Below are 9,724 nucleotides of genomic sequence, written 5' to 3' on the forward strand. Positions count from 1 at the left end.
CGACAGAGGGACAGTCCAACGGTTAGCTACCAGGACTTGTCGGGTTGGCTCTATAACCGACAGATGATATCATCAGCCACTAGGGACAGGCATGCATCATAAGCATACTACATGAATTGTTTGCGATTGCCTATTTGACTGCATATTACTTGCTAATTGCCTAAATGCCTTATCTGTTCCTATTTGTAAAATCTCTTGTCTGATATAACTGTGTTTGCTATATTATACTCCTGCTGGTGGTTGGGAGTTTGTAAAATCTCTTGTCTGATATAATATAGCAAACACAGTTATATCAGACAAGAGATTTTACAAATAGGAACAGATAAGGCATTTAGGCAATTAGCAAGTAATATGCAGTCAAATAGGCAATCTCAAACAATTCATGTAGTATGCTTATGATGCATGCCTGTCCCTAGTGGCTGATGATATCATCTGTCGGTTATAGAGCCAACCCGACAAGTCCTGGTAGCTAACCATTGGACTGTCCCTCTGTCGTGCATCCCCAACTCGAGTTATACTCATCATAAACTTGATCATAATCATGATCCATATCCATCACCCTCACTGGTGAATATTTATCCATCACCATCACTGGTGAATATTTATGGGGGCGAGCTCATCCGGGCCTTTCACAGGGCCCGGCCACACTTACGACATTGGGTTAATAGAGTTTCGAGTCTCAACCTGGAGCACATGGTGGCTAGCCATTGCTACTACCCAGGGAAACCCTCATCTCCAATAGTGGAAGTGCAAAAATCACAATTATCAATAATTCAGCATATACATGCATTCATTCTCATCCATGGATCAACATCCATCTCAGCCATCCGGCTTATGGTTCAGTCCAGAACCAGCCAATATTGATAATCACACACAGCCATTCCGGCTCACGGTTCAATCCAGAACCAGTCAATATTCATAATCATACATAGCCATTCCGGCTCATAATAAAACAGCACTTCCACCATTCAAAATCATCAGATTTATGAAATCGGCATTTAAGCCATAAATCATTTTCTCAATTCATTTCACTTTAAAATCAAGTTTCAACTCTTTTCAGCCTTGGCTTTAAAGATCTCATTTCTCAAATCATCTCAGGCTCATAAGCCACTTTTACTCAAAGTAAATTCCCCTTTTAAAACAATGCCATTCTCGGCATCCTCTTTCCAATACTTTCATAATCATGGCAAGTTAAAAGCCTCTTTGAGATATTCAAAATCACCCATCCAACAATGAGATTTTATAACAAAAGTTTCTCGGCAGAGTCCCAAGTCTTTAGGGGAGAATAACATAACTCATTTCGCCAAATTCATTTAAAATCATTAAAACATTGGCTTTCCGATTTGAGTAATAAAATAGGATCTAAGCCAAACCGAGTCACATAATCATTTACTTCTTTCAAAGCCGTTTCCTTTACTTAGGCAAAAACCAACTTCAACCCCCATGATAAGTTCTAAAGCATTTCAACTGTTCAAGATTGTTTTAGTCTTGTAAAAATTCAAAATTCAAAGAGTACTTAAAACCTTTCTCAAAACATTTCAAAATAAAACTTGTCAATAGACATTCAGGTTCTTTCAAAGCCATTGAAACTTCTTTATTTGAAACCCCCAAGTCAAATTCAAAGGCATAAACCCTTTTCACGTTCAAACAGCTTTAAAACACAAGTTTCATCTAAATAACTTTCTCTTGAGAGAGATACAATGCCTTTCTTAAGAAGCAAGACTAAATTACAATTTCCCCTTTTACTAACTCATTTCAAAAGCATGAATCATCCTTTTCTTGATAATTCAAATAAAATAGTAGAAGTCTTTAACTAATCATTCTCCAAATAACATTTCAATAAAGACTCGGATTTTATAGAAATTTCGGCAGCACCTCCCCTAAAACTTGGACTTTGCCACCCGGTTCGGGTCCCAACTAAACCGTTTCACAATCCTTTTCAACAGCCCAAATTTCAAAATCGGTCCAAGGCAAGCCAAAATCCAACAGTCATCTCAATTCCATATTTCAAGAAAGCCGTTTCAACATCAAATCATTATCAGCCGAATAAACTCATTTCTAAAGCTTTAAAGAAACGGTTCAGCAACAATCATTTATCAAAAACCAGATCATTTAAAGCCAGCCAGGCTGAAATCGAGAGTGTATTCTATTTTACACATTCTCAAGAAAATCCATTCAACTCAAATTAATTTCCAACGGATTCAACTCGATCTCAAAGCTTTAAAAGAATCAATTTCAAAAGCATTTTGTTTCACAAAGCCACACAACAGTCGAGTTAAACCAACACCCATAATCATACAACACAACCAAACAATACATAGGACTGATACAATCACCAAATACACATCCTCACATCAGTACCCATATGTAATAATTCCAATATACAAAATATAGTGTTCGGAAAGCGCCCCTACCTCAAAACGCAATTCCGTAACCCAAACGCTGCATCAAGTCCTTTCCGCCTCAATCCGAACTGACGGCAACTAAAACCTCAGCTCCCAACCACGTTCGCAATAACCATAGCAACACTAATCGCAACATATAATGATTAGGACTCGACCCCACGTTACCAAAACTCATATTCATTAACCGAACACAACAGAATACTAACGCGAGGCTTTTCGAAACATGATTTCTTACCGGAATAACAACACGAAGCAGTTGCGATTTCGAACCGGCCCCGACAATAGCTCCAGCGGTGGCCAGAAACTCCGGTGGATCAACTATAAAAAATCGCGCAGCATTAAAACCTTCTCAAGATCCAAAATGACCAAAACCGCAAATTAAAACCCTTACCGGCAGAGTTCTCCGGCAATGGCAACAAGGTTCTCCGACGGCAGAGGCAGCTCCGCCCCCTTTTTCACCCATAATCAGCCACGTCGGAGGTAAAGCTGGTACTGACGGCGGCGGTTCCGATGGAGGCGACGCCGGCGACGTGAACGGCGGCTGGTTGCGGTGGTTGGACCTCCAGCTCGGCCTCAGCTCTCTCTGTCTCTCCTGCTCGGTGTGACTGGACGGCCTTCCTCCCAACGGCACGGAGGCGGCAAACCCTAGCAGTGGCGGCAGCGGCTCAACAGGGACGAGTTCCTCCGACTCGTGTAGCGGCGCCGTTGGAGGACACAGAAGCAGCGGCGGTCTTCCCTGGACGACAGTGGCGACGGGAAGGATGGATTTGGAAACGGTGACCCAGGCGGCGATGCTCTCCCCTGTCGCACTCTCTCTCTCTCTTCGTGCTCGCCGGCAGAGGCAAGATGGCGGCGACAACCCCAGCAGTTGTGGCGGCGACTCAGCAAGGATGAGCTCCTCTGGCTCGGTGATAGAAGCGCGACTCAGGGCTTCAGGGACAGGGCGGCGATGGCATGGCTCAGCAACCGCGTGGTGACGGCGCGACCAGATCCTTCCTCTCCCTGTTTCGCGAGCTCTCTCTCTCTTTCTCTTCGTGCTCACCCAGATCTCCCTTCCCCTCGGCTAGCAACGGCGACGACGGTGGCAGTGGCACCCACCGCGCCGCCTCCCTCTTCTCCCCCTCTCCTTCCTTCTCCGTGGATTCCTCACCCCACTCCTCCTTCGGCTTCATTTCATTTTTTTTTCTTTCAGGGAACATAGGAAATTCTGTGTATGTTGCCGCAGCTGAGAGCAAAGGAAGTTTTGGGGGTGTGGCTGAAGGGAACCGGGTCATGGGTTAGGGTTTCAGGGTTAGGGTTTTATTTTTAAAACTTAGGGTTAGGGATGCTTTTGTAATTTCAAATGAAATTGGGAAAAATATAGTAATTGAAACCCAATTAAATCCAACACTAATTGTATATAGAAAATACCATTTGCTCATCAATTCTACAAATTATTTTCCATAAAATGCCCAAATCAAAATAATTAGAAATAATATAATTAAACCCTTTATTTTCCAAAGTAACAATATTAATATTTAAAATATTACTTATTTAATCCAAATCATATAAAAATCCTTATTATTTCATAACTACCAACTTTATAATATAATTATAGAAAATAATCCAATAATTATCATATTAGATAATAATCATAACTTATCTCAAGTTTAATAAATCCAAACTTGCCTTAATTATCCTTAATAAAATAATCTCTGAAATTAAGGCTATAAATAACAATATGATTTGAGACTTGATCATAATAAGACTTTTCAAAGGTTCTGGGTCTTACATTCTACCCACCTTATAAAAATTTTCGCCCTCGAAAATTGATACAAAATGAAAGAAATTTCATAACAGTTCACCCTTGAACACATTTAAGGAAGAAGCAAAAATGTCTCAAAATATAAACATATATACGGTTTTCAAATACTTTGATTGTCATATGCATAAGGGTGCAAAGGTAGGAGTGTGATTGCAAAGCAAACGTTACAAGGTAGGCTCAATGCAAAAGATGAAATGGGTCAAACATGTGATGGTAAGGCAAGGTATTGAAGGCTAAAAACATGATGGGGTTAAAACGACGTGCTCAACATCCGCACACTAAACTCATCAACTTCAAAGCCTCAACTTTCCAACTCCATCAAGCACTTTACAACCCTCATATTCGATCATAAGCCTGACAACCGCAAATTCGTTCGCAAGGAACAAAACACCCCCAACTCATAATGTTGCACACCTACCGCTTCAACTTCCGTATACACGTATCACGTCTTAAAGAACTAATGCATCGCGTTACTACGTCTACAGGTCGCACGTGATATCAAACCATTTTCGAGTCTACTCCGAGGGATACAAGATTTAGAACGGAGAGACAATTGTCAAGGACAATACTCATAGATTTAAGGGAATGTATCCAATTTCCAGATAAACAAGGACGTTCAAGCAATGAAGTTTGCTAGAAATAAATCAATTGACAGCTTCAAGGATAACCCTTGGATCAAAGAAATTCAATAGGATCAATAGGAAGGAGAATCAGCGCCTTAGTTTGAAACAATTTCAAGATGAGTCGAAGAAGTAAGAGGTTACAGAAAAGAATATCTCAGACCCAAGTCAAGCTCATAGAACTCAAGAGCATAATTAAAATACTTACGAATACTTTGTTCTTAAAAGAATCGAAAACTTGTGGAAATATCACTTCGCAGTTTAGAAGAAAGTTAAGTAATAAACATTCTTCAAGAGAGTAACAAAAGTATAAACGTGGCTTTGCTGTAATACACTTTCATGTTGAAACAGATCATGCAGAATTTTAAAAACGAAATGCACACAAGTTTGGCTAAAAGCTAAAGTATTTCCTCAAATATTTTAGAAGGATAGTTAGGTGCACAACGTAACCAAAAGCAGTTCATAAAAACTCGGAAGTGATCAAATGCTTGTTCAGAAATTCCCAAAGTTCGTATTCAAACAAGCGTGTATAACATTTATAGTAAGTACAAAAGAGGAAGTTAAACTCTTTTTAGAAGAGGAAACTCCAAGACAAAAATTTGCTTACAATTTGGTAAAGGAAATAAGTGGTGCATTACAAACGAACCAATTTCCACTAAACAAGAAAACTTTCCAAAACCTCATTTAAAATAGCGCATGTCAACTTTAAAACAATTTTGTCAAAAATTGAACAATGGTTTCAATTATAACCAAGCAACTGAAAAATAAGTTCGATTTGGAACTTCTTCAAAGAGAATTCAACCTGCTTTATAAAATTCAAAACAAGATTCCAAAAGCGTCCTTAAAATCACCATCTCAAAAGAACATTCAAGAAGTTCAAGATGTACTAAAAAGGAATCAAGCCTTGCAAGAAAGGATCTTAATTTAAAGTAGTTCAAACAAGATTCACTAGACATGAAACATCAAACAAGTTTTAAATTGATCCAAAAGAATACAAAAGTTACAGAAAAAGACAACTCAATCATTTGTAATTTCTCTATGATAAATCTTTGACTAAAAACTCTTGTAGAGATAATGGGAGAATAAACAATGCACTAACTTGAAACGAATCAAACTGACCCACATAAGGATGAGATTCACAAGAGGGGACAAACCAAGATCAATGGTAATGTTCACAAGATGTAAAAGATTAGTTAAAAACAGAATCATGTATGACATTCATAGAGGTGAAAAGCTTAAGAAGGAGCGAGTCTGATCATAAGGAGAAAGCTATGAGTCCAACATTTTCAAAAGAACAACAATAGCATAAACCATGTAGTATGCTAAGTCAAACTCAAATCAAAATAAATTAAGTGAAGTTTACCAAACGAAACTCAACCGGGATAAAAGCAAGAAATCCCCTTTCTTTCTAGAATTTTAAAAAATACCCCAAATACATAATCAATTGAAGATGCACATTGGAACTATAGTAAAATTACTAGAAAGTCAATTTACTTTTAAAGTAAATGCAATTCTGCAAACCAGTAAAAGTACAGGTGAGGTATTAGAAATAAATAGTTGTTAAACTGTATAAGTAATCTTCACAGTTTTATATACAGATAAGTATATATCCAATCAACAGCAATTTTTATAAAAATCTCAAAGTTGACTGTAATCATTGTCAAATAAAAGAAAAATTGAATCAACAATTTCTCTAAGAAGGTACTCGAAATCAGGAGTTAAAATGCACAGTTCATTAGGACCAGTTCAAAGCCATGTCAAAGAATACAGGGATCAGGAAGAACTCAAACAGAGGAAGATAGATGTACAAGGACCGCAAATAAGCATATGCAATTAAGATCAAACAAGAATGCATATGAATAGAGAAATAGGGTGGAAACATCAGATTACTTTTCGAAAGGAGTAGCAAACAAGAACTTCAAGTTAGGATATGAAAGAATAGGTCGACTCGAATAGAATTTCAAGACACACAATTGAATAGCCTCGAGAAATAGTTTCTAACGTCCCCAAAATCCGCAATTCGCTTTACTCAAAACTCGAATATCATCTATGATAACCCATTAGTGCTTTCATATACATAATTCACTAGTATTAAGCCGGCCAAACTTAATATCAGGAATTATGCAATGCAAGACTAACAGCGTTAAATCAATAGATCGTCATGTGCATATAGCTCTAATTCTCGTCATTCGACAAGACCTAATGCATGACAAACACTCAGAGTATGCAATTGAAGCATAGTCAGTCCATTCCTTAGGCTCTACAGGAAGAACTGCTCTGATACCATAATGTAACACCCTAACTACCAAAGCTCGCACTTCCGGCTGCGCTACTCTGATAGCTCGGACATTACGACGACACTTATATTATTTAATACTAAAATATGAGCCTGTTTAAAACTTTAAACCGCAATACCGCTCCCAAAAATACTTTTGCTATACAACGTACATCCATACATACCATACAACTTACAGAAACTCATAAAGAGTACATACATGTATATATACATACATATATATAAATATTATTACAAGCATAATCCAATACAATTCCTATCCCTCTTACAGAATATATCAAGATAAAGGCGAGGGTACAAAAATAATAATCTAAAGCAACATAGAGCATCTCAATAACAAAGTAAACTCTTCGTGACTTCTGCGCCCATATCCTGAAAGGGGAAAAATGTAGGGGGGTGAGAACATCATCCTCGAAAGGGTTCTCAGTAGAGGGTTTTTGGGAATTACTGTAATAGGATACGTGAAGACAACCGCACCAGTGATTCATAACCGTCTTATGCCTCTTTTCAAAAATAACGGTTTACAAATGAAAGTAAAGTCGGAAATCTTTTCGGAAAGAAGAACCGTTCAATTCTCAAAAACTCAAAAGCCTTTCAAAACGGTTTATCTATGCGGAACCAAAATAGCCTTTCATAATTTTATTCCAAACCAGAAACACAAAAACTGAAATCAAACATCAGCTCATCTCATTCCAACCACGGCCCTAGGCCCAAACAATCCAACCAACAACCAATCACCACAATCCAACAAAGTCCCAGATGCAAACACAGATAGGAAGTTCAAGCACAAACAAATAGTTATTACAAGTAGAACAGTTAGCAATTAATCACATAGGCAAACCAAGTATAATATGCACACCCAACCAACTTCACACAAATGCATATGATGCATGCCTGTCCCTAGTGGCTGATGATATCATCTGTCGGTTATAGAGCCAACCCGACAAGTCCTGGTAGCTAACCATTGGACTGTCCCTCTGTCGTGCATCCCCAACTCGAGTTATACTCATCATAAACTTGATTATAATCATGATCCATATCCATCACCCTCACTGGTGAATATTTATCCATCACCATCACTGGTGAATATTTATGGGGGCGAGCTCATCCGGGCCTTTCACAGTGCCCGGCCACACTTACGACATTGGGTTAACAGAGTTTTGAGTCTCAACCTGGAGCACATGGTGGCTAGCCATTGCTACTACCCAGGGAAACCCTCATCTCCAATAGTGGAAGTGCAAAAATCACAATTATCAATAATTCAGCATATACATGCATTCATTCTCATCCATGGATCAACATCCATCTCAGCCATCCGGCTTACGGTTCAGTCCAGAACCAGCCAATATTGATAATCACACACAGCCATTCCGGCTCACGGTTCAATCCAGAACCAGTCAATATTCATAATCATACATAGCCATTCCGGCTCATAATAAAACAGCACTTCCACCATTCAAAATCATCAGATTTATGAAATCGGCATTTAAGCCATAAATCATTTTCTCAATTCATTTCACTTTAAAATCAAGTTTCAACTCTTTTCAGCCTTGGCTTTAAAGATCTCATTTCTCAAATCATCTCAGGCTCATAAGCCACTTTTACTCAAAGTAAATTCCCCTTTTAAAACAATGCCATTCTCGGCATCCTCTTTCCAATACTTTCATAATCATGGCAAGTTAAAAGCCTCTTTGAGATATTCAAAATCACCCATCCAACAATGAGATTTTATAACAAAAGTTTCTCGGCAGAGTCCCAAGTCTTTAGGGGAGAATAACATAACTCATTTCGCCAAATTCATTTAAAATCATTAAAACATTGGCTTTCCGATTTGAGTAATAAAATAGGATCTAAGCCAAACCGAGTCACATAATCATTTACTTCTTTCAAAGCCGTTTCCTTTACTTAGGCAAAAACCAACTTCAACCCCCATGATAAGTTCTAAAGCATTTCAACTGTTCAAGATTGTTTTAGTCTTGTAAAAATTCAAAATTCAAAGAGTACTTAAAACCTTTCTCAAAACATTTCAAAATAAAACTTGTCAATAGACATTCAGGTTCTTTCAAAGCCATTGAAACTTCTTTATTTGAAACCCCCAAGTCAAATTCAAAGGCATAAACCCTTTTCACGTTCAAACAGCTTTAAAACACAAGTTTCATCTAAATAACTTTCTCTTGAGAGAGATACAATGCCTTTCTTAAGAAGCAAGACTAAATTACAATTTCCCCTTTTACTAACTCATTTCAAAAGCATGAATCATCCTTTTCTTGATAATTCAAATAAAATAGTAGAAGTCTTTAACTAATCATTCTCCAAATAACATTTCAATAAAGACTCGGATTTTATAGAAATTTCGGCAGCACCTCCCCTAAAACTTGGACTTTGCCACCCGGTTCGGGTCCCAACTAAACCGTTTCACAATCCTTTTCAACAGCCCAAATTTCAAAATCGGTCCAAGGCAAGCCAAAATCCAACAGTCATCTCAATTCCATATTTCAAGAAAGCCGTTTCAACATCAAATCATTATCAGCCGAATAAACTCATTTCTAAAGCTCTAAAGAAACGGTTCAGCAACAATCATTTATCAAAAACCAGATCA

The sequence above is a fragment of the Arachis ipaensis genome, chromosome B5, assembly GCF_059453495.1.
Source record: "Arachis ipaensis isolate K30076 ecotype BB chromosome B5, ASM5945349v1, whole genome shotgun sequence".
NCBI lineage: Eukaryota > Viridiplantae > Streptophyta > Magnoliopsida > Fabales > Fabaceae > Arachis > Arachis ipaensis.